Raw genomic sequence first — 7,192 nt, 5'->3', positions numbered from 1 at the left:
TGAGGGTACCCCAAAAGTACATTTAGTGGGATTGAGCTTCATATCGTACTTGTTAAGGATATCGAAGCATTCCCTTAAGTGGGAGATATGGTCTTCTCCAGCTGAGAATTTGACTAGCATATCGTCAATATAGACCTCCATGGTTTTTCCAAGTTGCCCAGCAAACATCTTATTTACTAGCCTCTGATAGGTAGCTCCTGCGTTTTTTAATCCGAATGGCATAACCTTGTAACAATAGGTTCCTCGTTCGGTTATGAATGCAGTTTTCTCCTGGTCCTCAGGATCCATCATGATTTGGTTGTATCCTGAGAAGGCATCCATGAAGGATAGGAGTCGATGGCCAGTTGTTGCTTCAACCAGGCGGTCGATGTGAGGTAACGGGAAGCTGTCTTTAGGACAAGCTTTGTTCAGGTCTGTGAAGTCTACACAGATTCTCCATTTCCCGTTTTTCTTCTTTACCACTACTGGGTTAGCTAACCAATCGGGGTAGTGTACCTCTCGAATGGACCCAGCTTTCGTAAGTCGGTCAACTTCGTCGTTAACAGCTTGAGCCTTTTCGAGGCCTAGCTTGCGACGCTTTTGTTTGATCGGTTTGAAAGTAGGGTCTACTTTTAGCTTATGGGTGGTGACGTTCGGATCTATGCCTTTCATGTCGCTGGTGGACCATGCAAAGGTTTTGACATTGCTTTTCAAGAAATCAATGAGCTCCTTTTTTTGTCTCGGGAGGTAGCTCGGATCCGATGCTCACCTGTCTTTCAGGATCTGAGTCGTCGATGCAAACTTTTTCGGTGAGGTTCTTGGGGGGACCTCGAATATTTTGTTGCATTTCGCGACCCTCCTGGATCTGTAATTGCTATTGGAGGGACTTTTTGAGGATTTCGAATCCTCCCAAATAGCAGATCCTGGATATCTTCTGGCTACCGTGTACGGTAGCTATCCCTTTGGGTGTTGGGAATTTTACGCATTGATGATACATCGAGGCTACTGCCTTCATTTTGTGAATCCAGGGTCTTCCCAGGATCGCATGGAACGGGGAAGGTCTGTCGATGACTACTAAGTTGGTCATTTTCATTATTCTGCCAGCTATGACTGGGAGCTTGATAGTCCCCAATGAGGTAGCTGTTTCTCCGGAGAAGCCTACGAGGTTAGCTTTTTGGCCAATAATTTCGTAGTCGTCTATTTCCATTCCTTTTAGGGTGTTGTAGAAAATAAGGTCGACAGAGCTTCCTGTGTCTATCATGAGTTTAGGGACCTCGTATCCTGCGATGTTCAGGGTGACAATCAACGCATCATCGTGAGGTCTGTCGAGGTTTGAGGTCTCGCTTTCCCAGAAAGAAATCTTAGTATTGGACTCGGGGTTAGAAGGCTTAGGTCCAGTGTTAGACACAGCCTTCCGTACGTGATTCTTAATGGAATTGACGGAGTCTTGACATATGTCTGATCCTCCAAGGATACAGTCCACCCTCGAGTCGGGGCTCGATTGAGGGGACGGTTTGCTCAAGAGAGCTTCGACTTGTAAACTTTTTCCTTGGGGGAATTTCCCAAGAATCATGTCGACTCTTTTCTTGGGAGCTGGAGGTGGAGAATCGGTCTCCTTCTCAGGTGACCTCTCGCGCTTTGGGGAGGTGTCTCTGGAACCTCTTTTCTGATAAGGTGGTGGCTTTTAAGGTCCACGCCCTTTATTTCTCCAGCTGCGAATTTAGCTGCCAGTTGTCGTTGGAGGTCCCAACATTCCTCAGTTGAGTGCCCTTCTCGATCATGATAAGAGCAATGTTTGTTTTTATCAAAGCCTTTTGACCAGGGAGTTTTGTTCGCTGCGGCGACAGGTTTCTCTTCCTTGTCTTCCTCGATTGCGTAGGAATGTTCTCCCTGAATTTGGTTGTTTCGGGGGTTCCCCCTTTTGTGAGGTCCCTTTGCCTCAGAGGATTCACCTTTTGAGTGATTCTGAGGCTTCTTGTGGAGTTTATCCAATGCGGCTGTCTCCTCCTCCAAAGTAATGTATCTGGTGGCTTTATGAAGAGCATCATCGATAGTTGGAGGAGTATTGAGTGTTAGCTCTGACCAGAATTTCGATTTATAGAACAGACCTCTCCTAAGAGCCTCGATGGCGACTAGGTCGTTAGGATTTGAGAGCTTAGTTCTTATTGCCCTGAATTTCTCGATGTAGACTCGTAGTGAGTCCCCCATTCCTTGTCTGACCTTCCAAAGGTCGGCTTCAGAGGCTTGTTTCAGGATATGGGTCGAGTACTGCTTCATGAAGGCGTTACTTAACTGATCGAAACTATCTATCGAGGCTGGTTCGAGACCAGAGAACCACTCAAGGGCTGTTCCGACCAAGTTTTCGGCGAATGTCCTGCAGTAACCTGCTTCGCATTCTTCCTGTGTAAAATGGGCTTTAAAGATTGCTAGTCGGAAAGCTCTCAAATAGGCCTTTGGGTCAGAGGTCCCATCATACTCGGGAATTCTGATTTTTCGGGTATCTCATATGTAGGAGCTGGCAATTCTGTCAGTGAATGGAGTTCCACGGGTTTCTTCGATCAAACTATCGATTTTGGGAGCTGAGCTCGTAGCTTTATGGACTTGAGCTCCCAATTTTTGGAGAGCTGCATGAGTTCGTTCCATATATCTACGGATAGCTTCAGGTCCTTCCATGGGTAGGACATTTGGGTCGTTATTAGGTACCCGACGGGCAGGTTCCTGACGAAATCGTGTGGGCTCATCCTCCCATGCAGTTGGTGGGCTAAATCGCTCACCAGCTCTTGGGTTATCGGAATCTATCCGTTGATACCCGTCCCCATTTGGGGTTGAGCCTCTGGTTTGATAAACCGGAGCTGCTGTTCTGCCTCCGGATGGGAAGGATACTCCTTCCCCGGACCTAAAATCAGTCGGCGGAGGAGGTAGGCGAGAGCTCCGATCAGCGACCTAACCGGGTGCGGAACTGGTTGTTGCCACGTTGCTTCCCATAGCACTGGTGATAGGCGGGTTAAACACGGGAGCTGTCCCAGTATGAGGTGTCTGGAAAGCCGATCCCTGTCCTTCGGGAGCAGTGCTATCAGGAGAAAAGTCTAAACGTCTCCGGGGGAATGAGGGATCAGTCAATCGATCTCGGAAAGTGACCCCTGTAGTTTGACGTCGAGGTGGTTGGGTTGTTGTGTCTAGAGATCTTGTTATCTCTTCGAATCGTTGCTGTCGAACAGCTAGCTGATGCATCGTACGCTCACTTTCCTGAGCTTTGTCTACTAGTTGCATCATCATCTGACGAATCTCAGAAAGCTGAGCCTCCGTTTGATTCGGAGCGGCTTGCTGCTGAGGAATCTCGGTGATTGGAAGCCCGGGGGCGGTTCCACTTGACGATCTATGGTTAGTAGCTCCAGTTGTAGTCTGGCTCGTTCGAGCGTTAATCGGAAGCTGATGTCCGGATCGATGGTCGCCACGTTGAGGCTCCGAGGTTACAAGGGTAGAGCCTCCGTCGTTCGGTGAGCCATCGCTCTGATTCGGGAGGTTAAGATCAGACGGATTTGTTGTCTGATCGGTAGGATTCATCCTCAAGTTAGAGTAAGGGATTCGATTGTTTCTTCCCCACAGACGGCGCCAATTGTGAGGGATTAAACTCACCTCCTGATTTTAGATCAGGTTATAGTTAGGAAAGGATTAGGGAAATATAAACGTGGGCTGAATCCCGTAAGAACTTGTAGAATGAATAATGATTTTATTGATGATTTTGGTAAAAGAATGGTTACAAAAGATGTTTCTCTTGATGATTACAAAGATAATCGACAATGCCTTAGAGTTGATATCAATAATCGTGAAAAATGGATAAAGGTTCAATTCCCTCTTTCTTGACTTGCTTTCTCTTTAAATAGCCTCAGGTCCCGCTTGATCGTCACCAACTGATTCCCGAGATCTTCCACGAGTGCTGGGCATTTTACTGGTACAATAGAGATTTAAGACACACAGATGCAACAAACACCACCTTGACGAAAAATCTCTACAAAACTCCTTATCCCGTCTATCTTCTGGGGGAACCTCCATTGCTTCTTAGCATTGGCAAACACGGAGCAGATTCAAGCAATGCTTGAACTTCTCCGTTGTAACAGGCTTGGTCAACATGTCAGCTGGATTCTCCGACGTATGCACCTTCTCCAATAAGACTTCTCCAGAAGCTGCTAACTCCCTTATCTTGTGAAACCTTATACGTATGTGCTTCGTCCTTCCATGATACACTTGATTCTTAGCCAAGCATAACGCGCTTTGACTATCACAGTGTAGCTGAACACCTTCTTGATCAACACCCAACTCGGATACAAGTCCTTGTACCCATACTGCTTCCTTAGCTGCTTCTCCAAGTGCCATGTATTCAGCTTCAGTGGTTGACATCGCTACAATACCTTGTTGTACCGATCTCCAGCAAATAGGTGCTCCTGCAAGAGTAAATACATACCCCGTAGTTGACCTGCTATTATCAAGGTCTTCACCATAATCTGAATCCACGAACCCAATAACTGAATCCTGCACTTCTCCACCAAACATAAGCCTATAGTCACTTGTACCTCGCAAGTATCTTAGGATCCACTTCACAGCATCCCAATGTCTCCTCCCAGGATTCGACATGTACTTACTGACTTGACTAACTGCTTGTGCTAGATCCGGTCTTGTACACACCATTGCATACATCAAACAACCAACTGCGCTAGCATAAGGAACCTCCGCCATATCTTTGAGTTCTTCAGCAGACTTTGGACTTTGCTCTGCTGTAAGTATGAAGTGCTTCGCCAATGGTGTAGAGACTGGTTTTGAATTCGACATATCAAAACGTTCTAACACCTTCTCAATGTAGCTCTTCTGAGAAAGCCATAACCTCTTAGAGCTTCTATCCCTGCGAATCTCTATTCCAAGAATCTTCTTTGCAGCACCAAGATCCTTCATCTCAAACTCTCGTCCCAGTAACCCTTTCAAACGATTTATGTCATCCATATCGTTTGCAGCAATGAGCATATCATCAACATATAACAGCAGGAATATGGGAGAATGGTCAAGGGACTTGACATACACACAGCAATCGTACTCGCACCTTTGATAGCCTATTTTCATCATATATGAATCAAACCGTTTGTACCACTGCCTTGGAGCCTGCTTCAAACCGTATAAAGACTTCTTCAATCTACACACCAGATGCTCTTCTCCAGGCTTAACCAAACCTTCAGGTTGCTCCATATATATTTCCTCCTCCAACTCTCCATGAAGGAAGGCCGTTTTCACGTCCATCTGCTCAAGATGCAGATCCCAAACAGCTACCAAACCCAACACAGCTCGTATGGAAGTGTGTCGTACTACCGGCGAGAATATCTCGTCGTAGTCTATTCCTTTCTTCTGCGAGTACCCTTTTGCCACTACTCTGGACTTGAACTTCTTAGGTTCTTTCACAGACATCCCTTCCTTCTTCTTGTAGATCCACTTGCAGCCAATTGCTCTCTTCCCTTCAGGTAACTCCACAAGATCCCAAGTCTCGTTCTTATCCAGACTTACTGCCTCTTCCGTCATAGAACCAATCCATTCATCCCTCTCATTGCTATTAATAGCTTCATGATAGGTGGTAGGATCATCCATCTCGACCATAAGAGCATAGTTGACCATGTCTTCAAACCCGAACCTGACTGGAACCTTTATTGCACGTTTTGGTCTTCTAGAAACCAAACTCTCCTCTGTTTCACGTTGAACCTCTTTCTGTGTCACTTCCACAGACCGCTCATCACTAACTTCATCTGGTTTAGCTGCACCAGACTCCTCCTGAGTAACTTCAGAATCCGTGATAGTCTCAATGGTCACAGGCACTCGGTCTGATATCGCCTGCTGCACCATATACTGCTCGTCAAAGACCACATCTCGACTAAACACCCTTTTCCTTGCCTCAGGATCCCATAACTTGAATCCTTTAACACCTTTCTCAAAGCCTAGAAAAATGCACTTCTTGGATTTCGAATCCAGCTTTGATCTTTCATCTCCTGCAACTAGCATGTAAGCTGGACATCCAAATATCCTCAAGTTTGATAGATCAATATCTACCCCAGTCCACACCTCTTCTGCGACCTTTCCTTCTAAGGAACTTCTTGGCGATCTATTGATGAGATAGACTGCCATGTTTACTGCTTCCGCCCAGAACTGCTTTGCTAACCCTGCATTCAACCTCAAACACCTTGCTTTCTCTGCAATCGAACGGTTCATTCTTTCAACGACACCGTTTTGCTGAGGTGTTTTACGCACTGTAAAGTGCCTCTGAATGCCATGCTCCGCACAAAACTTCTGGAACTTCCCGTCAGTATACTCTGTGCCATTATCCGATCTCAAGTACTTCACCTTTCTCTCCGTCTGATTTTCTACTTCAGCTTTCCAAACCTTGAAGTTTTCGAACACCTCAGATTTCTGCTTCATGAAGTACACCCAAACCTTCTTAGAGAAGTCATCGATGAATAAAACGAAGTATCTTGATCCTCCCATAGATTGCACCCGAGTTGGCCCCCACACATCAGAATGGACATAGTCAATAAGACCTTTTGTCGTGTGTTGGCCCGTCTTAAAAGATACCTTGGACTGTTTTCCCATCACACAGAACTTGCAAAACTCCATCTTGCAATCCTTCAACCCGTCCAGAAGACCCCTTCTCAAGAGCTCTTTCAAACCGTGTTCCCCAATGTGGCCCATACGCATATGCCACAAGGTTGTACACTCCGACTCAGAAACTGCAGCTGCAGCACCACCTACAACCACGTTCCCTATCAACCGATATACGCTTCCAGCTGTCATCTGTCCCTTCATCACCATCATAGAACCTTTGAAAACCTTCAATACTTCATCATCATCTGATTTGTACTTGAAGCCGTTTCTATGTAGCAACCCCAGAGATATCAGATTCTTCTTCATGACTGGTATGTGTCTGACATCAGTTAATGTCCTGATAGTCCCATCATACATCCGAAACTTGACTTGTCCAATGCCCACAACACCACACGCCTTGTCATCCGCAAGTCGAACAGAGCCCATGTTTCCAGCCTTGTACGTTTCAAACCACTCCCTGTTAAGGGTCATGTGGAATGAAGCGCCTGTATCCATTATCCAGGTATCCGAGTGATCACCTGACGTAACAGCAAGCATATCCGAATCAGCTGATCCTTCCGAGTCTTCCACCTTCTGAACC

This window comes from Raphanus sativus, chromosome 2 (genome assembly GCF_000801105.2).
Source record: "Raphanus sativus cultivar WK10039 chromosome 2, ASM80110v3, whole genome shotgun sequence".
NCBI lineage: Eukaryota > Viridiplantae > Streptophyta > Magnoliopsida > Brassicales > Brassicaceae > Raphanus > Raphanus sativus.
This window is presented reverse-complemented; position numbering follows the sequence as displayed.